The sequence below is a fragment of the Plecotus auritus genome (assembly GCF_963455305.1).
Source record: "Plecotus auritus genome assembly, chromosome: 8".
NCBI classification, from domain to species: Eukaryota; Metazoa; Chordata; class Mammalia; order Chiroptera; family Vespertilionidae; genus Plecotus; species Plecotus auritus.
In genome coordinates, this window is record NC_137782.1 from 92,492,991 (window position 1) to 92,502,909 (window position 9,919).

Below are 9,919 nucleotides of genomic sequence, written 5' to 3' on the forward strand. Positions count from 1 at the left end.
GCCAAATAGATTTGCTTTTGAGATGCTGCGATTCTCAATGCCTTGAAGTTTAAGATGCCCTAAGCACAACTCATAGGAAGCATAGTCAAGAGACTGTGGTTTGCTTCTGTTGCTGCAAAATTGTGGGGTGTCCCATATGGGCTAGCATCTCATGTTGTAGATACGGTACTCACCCTGCAAGAATTCTGGCATCCTGCTTTCCCAGGAAGATTGGATTAATGGCAGGGACAGTTGATGACAAGCCTTTCAGGTGCCTCAGTCCTCCTGGCTGCAACCATTAAAGGTGTGAGCCAGCAGAGCAGCAAGCGACAGAGTGAGAGGCGACTGGAGAAGGTGTGATGTGTGCAGCAGGACAGGTAAATAAAGCCGGTCTGCTTGTGAGTCTGTCAGATTCTTTGTCAGCTGATCACTGGGTGAAGTTTCTGACATATTTCTGCAAAGAAGATCTGAGCAGCTTGACCTTTATCATTTCATAACAAGTAAAGAATTTGCCATCACACCATGATTTCTGTTCTATGGCTTCAAAGAGAGAAGCAAAACCACATTCATCCATTTCACTGTTGAAATATCACCAAGCCAGCCTGTACTCTGTGATCCGATAGACTGGCTGCCAGTCTATCCACCAGATGCCAGTCAGGCCACCAGAAGTCGAGGCTGACTGGGCGACTTGGTGGGCAAGTCTAAGATTACAGAAGCTGAAATCCTCAGATTTTTTTTTTAAATAATTTGGATTTGATTTTCTTTTCCTGTAGTCTAGTGCAGGAGACAGCAATCATTTTCTGTAAAGGGCCAGGTAGCAAGTATTTTAGCCTTGTTCCAGTAACGCTTCATTTACAAACACAGGGGCAGCGGCCTTGACCCATGGGGGTGCTGACTCCTGGGCCAGCAGCTGGCTGGCTCTGCACACCTCCACAGCCTCAGAGACGCCACTGACTCTGAGGCCTGGGGGGATCGCTCAATGTGACAGATGAAATTTTGCTTCCAGCAGTCAAGGAAAAAACTATAATGGCAACAGGGCTTTATTCACATATTATTTTTACCTTATGGATTCCATCTTCCTCCCTCACACAAATCCACAGCAGGTACTATCGGCTACATTTCCCCGCAGAGCTGCCTGAAGTCTTCAGGCTCTATCCCTCACCACGTGGGGCAGGTGAGTGAGAGGCAAGGCCACGAGGCCACATGCAATCTCTCCTCCACTCCACCCCTCTCTCCAGCACCAGGACATACCCCCAGATTCTGCCTCTGGCCAGAGGGGCCCAAAACAGCACCTGTTCCACAGCCCCGCACCCCCAGAGAGCAACCACTTAGAATCACCCAAGTAGAATCAGGGCTCCATTTCACAGGCTAATAAAGCATAACTTTGCATTTGAGGTATTGAAATTTTTTTAAAAATATCACTTTTCTCTAGAATGAAATCCCTTGAAACTACTGGTGCTTTCTAAAAAGTGCGGCTCTTTCTGTCTGTTACAAAAAGCCACCCTCCTCCACCCGTACTGATTACAACATAACTGTTAGTTTCACATTTAACTCATTTGTTTTTTCAAACTTCTTGAGTAATGTGAATTAATTCTCAGCATGCTTCTTCCCAATGCTATACTTTAAAATAATGTGTTAACATAACCTCAAATGAATACCAAGTTGTAAAATGTGAATGTTAAAAATAAAATCCCAGCCCTAACCGGTTTGGCTCAGTGGATAGAGCATCGGCTTGCAGACTGAAGAGTCCCAGATTCGATTCCGGTCAAGGGCATGTACCTTGGTTGCGGGCACATCCCCAGTAGGGGGTGTGCAGGAGGCAGCTGATTGATGTTTCTCTCTCATTGATGTTTCTAACTCTCCCTCTCCCTTCCTCTCTGTAAAAAGTCAATAGAATACCTATTTTTTAAATAAAATAAATAAATAAATAATAAAATAAAATAAGATCCCACTTACGGCTTTGGCATACATGTGACCCCAGGCCTCCACATTCCTGCCCTCGATCCATCCCGGCCTACCATAGGATACTCACACACTGAAAAAGATTTCAACTCTTTTGAGCTTCTTCGGCCCGGAGTCCCCAACTCTCAAGGTGAGTGAGCTACAGCCTGGCCTTGTTTGAGAACGAGGACGGGTCATTCAGCCTCAGAGAGCCGGGCCTCACAGCCCCACAGAGGAGCAGCGACTAGATGGGGCGTTGCTCCTCCAGCCAGGTGAGTGAGGGTTTCTAAGAGGCTGGCAGCCGCGTTTCTAGCGGAGGTGGAGCAACTTCAGTAAACGATTAGCCCTTTATGGACGCGAAGTGGGAGAAGTCCACAGGGCAGTGGGGTGAGAAAGGCAGGCTTTATTCTCTCACAAAAGACGTTTCCCACCTTGCTAAGCACACACAGCCCAGGCACATTGCCTCCCGCGGACTTGTACGCCCACCTCCTCCCTGCCATCAACGCACATGTGCCACTGTGGATGAAAACTGATTTTAACTTGGAACCCTGGTATCTATCTCTCATTCTCTTTAGCCTTTACATATTTATTCTGCGTTTTAATTAAGGCCAAAATCTGAATACTTTAGATGGATGGTTGCTTCTTTCTTCTATGCATAGCTTACAGGCAAACTACCTGGCAGAAATCCAAACGTTAAGCAAAGACAACAGAGCCTGTGACTCGAATAAGTTCCAATCTGGACACAGCCAGCCCAGGGGGGCGGGAAGGTTCTCTCCTTTGCAGGGACCATCTTGAGACTGGCGGGGCCTGCGCCCCTGCAGCCTCGAAAGAATGAGAGGATAAAACACCGAAGTTTGTGGGTGAGCAACACAGCCCTCCATGGGAAACCTCAGGAGGGAGGGGGCCGGGGCACGGGAAGATCCTGATGTTCTGCAAACCAAGCCTGGAGTAATCCGGGGACACAGGGATAAAATCTAAAATTATGAAACCGGAAGCTCGCCCTTGACATTTGGTTGGACCGACCAGACTTTCCCGTGAAATGTTTGATGCTTTGAATCCCTGAGAGGTCTCCCCATGAATAAAATATCAAGGAAGGTGATCGTTACCACGTAAAACTCCACCTGAACCATGCCCAGGTAGGCGTCAAGGAGTTCTTTCTTCATTCCAAAAGCAGGCCAAACCGGAACCAAGCCGCGCTTGCCTGCTCACATGTGCCCTGGGGCCGTGCATGTGCTGGGAGATTTCCTCTCTGACCTTTACAGAAAGGGTTTCTGACCCTTGCCCTCAAGAGTTGCCCCCCTCCCCCCACTTTCTGCTGTCCTCCTTCAGGAAAAGAAGGGGCAAAGGAATGGAGACATTTCGACGTCCCAGAGCCTCTCCATTGTTCCGTGTCTCCCAGTCTTCACAGAAGCAATTAGGAGCTGCAGAAAATTCTCCCTAAGCATCTTCTCTGGAGGTCAAAACAGCCCATATTAATTCTCAGGCATCACAGCACGCTACTGTTAAACATTTGTAGACAAGCTAACGGTGATGAAAATAACAGAAATACCGCCACGAACAGTGCCAACCATCCCGTGGGCCCACAGGCCAGCACTGGGCTGGTGCTTTATCCCCATCATCTCACTGGAACATCCCCCACCACAAAGCAGATCCTGCTAAATCACCATTTTCCCTATTGGCAAGGGACAGAGGCGGTCTTGAAAAAAACCAAGCCAGTCAGATTTCAAGTCAGGTTTTCTTAACGACTGTACCTCCTGAGAGGCCTGGGCTCCTGCCCCACCGGCTGTGGTGACAGTGACAGCTGACACTTATGCTGAGCCCACCAGGCTCTGCTCTATGCACCCTCCAAATAGACCCATCAAGAGCAAGGAATGCAGCATACCCATTTCACAGATCGGGAAACTGAGGCTCCGAAAGGTGAAATGCCAGGTAACCAGGGCCGGCTGAGGCTTGCATTGCCGGCAGCGGCAGCAGCAGAGGTGTGATGGGGAGTCGCCTCCCACTGTGAGAGGGGGCAGGCTGGGCTGAGGGACCCCCCTCCAGTGCATGCATTTTCATGCACCGGGCCTCTAGTCTGTAAGATAAGGGGCAGGGGGTGACTTTCCAGGACTTAGTGAGCTAAGATGAGTAAAGAGTAACTTTGAAGATGTAACAAAAACAGTGATTTTGCTACACAAATAATGTTGTGAGCCATGAGAGAGACTTCCAACCCTGCCCCAACCTCAGACACAGCTGCCCGGGGTCACTGTGGCTGTCACAGCCCTGCCTCTTGCCCATGAGGACAAACTTCACTTCCACATGGATGGGGTGTCCCAGGAGGACTGTCTTCTTCCTCTATGTGAATTATCAGAAGTGCGCAGGGTTCCCAGAGCCCCAATTAAAAGCACACTGAGTAGGTGGGTCGGTGAAGAAATGTGGATAAAGCAGAAAGGACGGAGATAACACCACGGTATTGAAGTTGTTCACTGGTGCCTGTAAAGGGCTTTTTTGCCCCCACAATTGATTCTGCTATCCTTAGGCGAGTACCCCGATTTCCTTTGCAGGAATCACCTGTCCTATAGGATCAGTCTGGCCCTCCCTCGCCTGGCAAGAGCTGCCACCCCCCGCCAGGTTCCTCAGAGCTGGCTCTGGGAACCCCAAAAGGAGGTTCTTCCCAGGCAGGCTCCTCGTGGCCCTGGCAACAGAACCCTCTATACCTGCCTCCCCCAGCCTGTGCCTGGCTCACGGCCTCCAGTAAAGCCCCTTGTTGCTTCCGCTCACAAAACTGGTTGCTCTTCCTGTGGCCAGCCAGCATGCCTTTTCACCAGGTGGAAGCACTGTGCTTGAGAAACAAGTTGCTTTCATTCGATATTGTTTAGGTGTCTCTTCTAAGAGTGTTTTAAAACAAATTTTATTTCTGCTTTCCCCCTTAAAAAACTAGATAGCCATTTTAAGTTGCCAGGTGAGGCAGAAATGGACTAAATATGGACATCCCTGCAAAGAGAGGTGTTAAGAGTTATGCTGTATTAATAGCTGTTGTAAAGGGTAACCTGCCCGTATTTCATCATTCGGACCCAATCACCCAGCGCCAGCTTTCTGCCCAGCACTGGTTCTGAGGACTCCCATCAGCAGAGAATCTTTTATTTTTTTAATATGCTTTTATTGATTTTCTTAGAAAGGGAGGAAGGGAGAAGGACAGAGAGGGAGCAATATTGATGAGAGAGAAACATTGATTGGCTGCCTCCTGCATGCCCCCTCCCCAGGCATGTGTCCTGACCAGGAAATGGGACATCACTCAGCCAACTGAGTCACACGGGCCAGGGTGGCCAGGGAAGTACTTAGTATTGTTACTGGAAAGGGGGCCTGGCCCTGAGCTGGTCGGCCTAGGGCAGGCTGGTGGTATGTGGGGTCTTGACTTCATGCAGGAAAGATTTCACAACGTGAGTCCGGGTGATTTTTAGAGGAAGCTAATGAAAGCTGGGGACAGTGAAACAAGGAAGGACCTAAGATAGAAGAAGCAACAGGAAAGAGACTATGCGGGGAAATGAGCCTGGGCTGGGCTGCTCTGCTCACTAAGAAGTCAGAGAAAGAGGGGCCTCGGGGACAGGCTCAGAGGGTTAGCCCAGGATGAGCTGCCACTGCCCACTGCTCCCTCGTGCAAGCCTCTTGGGGTTCCTTAGAGTTTAGGAGATGCACACCTGTGGGGGGAGAAGTGGCAGGGAACAGCCAGGGAGTGCTCCTGGGAGGGAGAAGCACCGATAAGAGACATTCTTTGAATTCAGCTGCATCTTGGCCTCAGCCCATTGTCCAAACAGGTGCATATTTTCTGCAAAGCGTTCATGTCAACTCCCATTTACTGCCCTATCTCAACAATTTCACTAAATGCTAGCGTGATGCATAGCGTCTACAGATCTCTCACCTCTTTCATAAACATCATGTGAAAGGAAACAGTCACTAGGCACGCTTTGCTCCCAGGGAACCCGGGATGCCTATGAACAACTGATTTCTTCTCCATGTGCTTGTCAATGCTCTGCATAAATCGCTGCCCCGCAATTTAGAGCATGCAATGGCGTCCCATCATATTTGGAGTAAAATCCAAACTTCTGACTAGTTAAACAAAGCCCCCCATTAAAAGGCCACTTCCAAAAGCTCTGGCTTGATGGGAGGCCCCTCCCCCCACCCTGCTGCCCAGCTGCACCGCTGCTGCCCACGTGCCCAGCGGCCTCTCACCTCTGGGCCTTGCACTTGCTCTTCCTCTGCCTGGAGCACACCTCCAATCTCCAGGCCTGACTCCTGCTCACCATTCAGACCTCAGCGGAAACGTCACCACTTTATTTCAAAAGGTTTTTCCAGGCCACTTGACCTAAGGTGCCCCCACCCCAACTTGCTCTCTCATAGCACCCGGTCTGTTTCGCTTGCCCTGCATTCCATGTGATGCCTGCTCTGCTTCCTTATCAGTTGCCTCAACTACAATATACGATCCCTGAGAGCAGGGACCTGAGATTCTAGCGCTTAGTGCCTGGCACAGCCGGCCTGTGGAAGAAGCGGAGGTAAGAATGGAGAGAGGAGGGGGAGGAAGGACAGCAGAGAGGCAGAGGGACAAAGAGCCTTAAGAAGCACTGGTAGCCATTTCTGTAACCTATGTTTTCCAAAACTAGGACAACATTGGCCTGTCCCTGAACCTTCTGATCATCGCGAGTTTTGTGGAACTGCATATAGTTTTGGAGACCCTGCCCTTTAATGAAGTGAATGCAAAATTATGAACATAATACCAGGTATGGATGTGTATGGTGTTTTTCTAATGAGGAAAGACATCATAATACATGGTGTCTTGGAAACTCAATCCCTTTCTTCCTGGATCTTGCGGCATAATTGGCTGGAAATACTCAGATAGAAATGTGTCCTGACAGGGGTCTGGCCTCACTGTACACTAGAACACTACAAAGCCCAGCGACACCCGGGACTCACAGGGGTCCAGGCAGGTGACGTCCCCGAGGTGGTGCTTCGCCGTTCTCCAGCACACCTGCCTGGCATCTATAAAACAGAGCTCCAGCTGGACAAGCCTTCACTCGCATTATGTCACATCGCCCTCACAGCCAGCCCAGAACAAAGCCCTCGAGAACAATCCCTGCCTCGAAATTGGGGGAGCTGCTGTGGGAGTTTGCGGTGATTCTCACAGTATTTCTCCATCACGTACCAATGTGTGTTCAGTGTCTGGTGGTGTCTCCCATCTTCTTAGGGAGACGTGGGCTCATTAGAAAAAGTCCAAGAAAGACACTTTGACTACATCCAAACAATATTCTTTATGAATTATTTACTTTCCAAGCTGTGGCTCACAAAATTAAAAATAGAATTACCATACAATCCAGAAATTCCACTCCTGGATATTTATCCAAAGAAAACGAAAACACTAACTCAAAAAGATATATGCATCCCCATGTTCAGTGCAGCATTATTTACAACTAGAGGCCCAGTGCACGAATTCATGCATGGGAGGGGTCCGGCTGGCCCACCATGATCAGGACTGGCGGGCTGGGCCAGCCAGGGGAAGGGGACACAGGCGGTTGGTCGAACTCCCAGCTGAGGGGACAATTTACGTATTAAGCTTTTATTATATAGGATAGCCAAGCTATGGAAACAACCTAAGTATCTATCAACAAATGGATGAATAAAGAAAATGTGACACACTGGCCAGTTTGCTCAGTGGTTAGAGTGTCAGCCATTGGACCAAGGGGTTGAGTTTGATTCTGGGCATATACCTCAGTTTTGAGCTCAATCCCCAGCCCAGTCAAGGCACATGCATGAAGCAACCAATTGATGACTCTCTCTCTCTCTCTCTCTCTCTCTCTCTCTCTCTCTCTCTTTCTCCCCCTCCTCTCTCCCTTCTGCTCTCTAAAAAATCAATGAAAAAATATCCTCAGGTGAGGATTAAAAAAAGAAAAGAAAATGTGGAATATATTTGTATAATGCCATAAAAAATGAAATTTTGCCACTTGTGACAACATGGATGGACCTTGAGTACATTATGCTAAGTGAAAATACCATATGAATGCACTTATATGTGAAATCTCAAGAAAAAATTAAAACTACCAACCTCTTAGACAGAGAGAACAGACTGGTGATAGCGAGAGGTGGGGCGTTTGGAGGATGAAATGGGTGAAGGGCAGACTCAAAAAGTACAAACTTCCAGTCATAAAATAAGTAAGTCCTGGGATGTGATGTACAGCATGTGACTATCGTGAATAACACTACAGTATATTGCATATTTGAAAGTTGCTAAGAGAGTAACTCTTAAAAATTCTCATCACAAGAAAAAAAATTCTATAACTCTGTATGGAGATGAATGTTAACAAGACTTATTGTTCTGACCATTTCACAATATATCCATAGTGATAAATCAAATCACTATGCTGTACACCTGAAACTAATATAACATTGTATGTCAATCATACCTCAGTTTTTAAAAAGAGAAAGATCTGAAGCTGTAACCTAAAATGAAAAAATTTAAAGACACTTAAAAAGTCTAGAAAAGATATAGACTGCTCTGAAATCTCTATATATAAAAGCCTAAGCAACCATTATGACAGAACGACCAGAACAACCGGAATGACGGTCAACCAGTCGCTATGACGCACACTGACCACCAGTGGGCAGACGCTCAAAGCAGGAGCTGCTTCCTGGTGGTCAGTGCACTCCCACAGCCAATCTTTCGTGGTCCCTCCCCCCGGCCATACAGCCAACCTCCTGGGGTCCCTCCCCCCAGCTGGCTGGCCCTGTGATAGGCCTCAATCGCTGGCCAGGCCGAGGGACCCCAGCCGTGCACAAATCTGTGCACTGGACCTCTAGTATAGAAATAATTGAACTATAGAATACCCTTAAAGGAGTGTAGCTTAGTGCATTTCAAAAGTCTGTTATAGCATAAATAAATGTTATCGAAGTGTTTTCAGAGAAAACACACTTGTTTTAAGGACTAAGTAAAACCCATTAGAAGTGCTCTACAGAATCCCATTAAAAAATTAGAAAGATAACGTCCCTAAGGAGAATCTGTATCTAAAAAAATGCTGTACACTTGAGGACTGATACAGTATCAGAAAGTCTTAACATTCTTCTCATCATGCCAAAACTTATCAAAGCTAAGACGGGGATCCTGTCACTTACAAATGGGTGAATTTAATGTCCTTAACCAAGAATCTACTGAAGGAGATGGTGGTGCTATTTTCAGTGGATAACTGGTTTTGTCTGCCTGGAATCCAGTACCCCTTCTCCCCAAGGCCACCCCTCCTTTTACTTTGATGAACTTCCCCTTCACCATCCAGTAGACCCACCCTCTCCCAAGGAGGGCATGTGACTCAGGCTGGCCAATAAGAGCCCTCTGACGGCAAACACAGTGATTGGCCCAAGGAAGAGCACATGACCCAAACAGAACCAATCAGAATCCTTATTCCAGGAAAGGAAAGACTCCCATTCTTACTGAGATGTGGGCATTGAAGATAGTAAACCTGGGGCTGCCAATGGCTCCTCTGTTGCCATGTAGATTTGGGAGGGCAGACAATTGATGTTGAAGCCAATACAGAGAACTGCAGAGCCAAAAAGCAGAGAGAAATATGGTCCTATTGTATTCATGGACCCAGCTGCACTTGAAGTTGGGACCAATCCTGGTCTTCTCATTTATTTAACCCAATTAAATCCCCATATTGCTGGGCCATTTTGAATTAGTGCTTATGACTTGGAAGCAAAAGAGTCCTGACTAATATGCACTTAGTCAGTTATCAGCAACAGGGATTTGTTTGTTCAGTAATAAGAATGGTTCCCACTGATCCCCTACCAGCTTCTCCTGGGTCCTTCTTACAACTAAGGACAAATGATATCAATGTTGCTATAATCTTGCTTTCATTAGTTTCATGCTCTTACCTACTGAGTTAGTGCCATGAGTCAATCCATACTTTATTATTTTTTTTTTTTTTGCATTAAAATTTTTTTTTTTTTGCTGTGAATTTTTTTTTTTTTCAAATTTTTATTA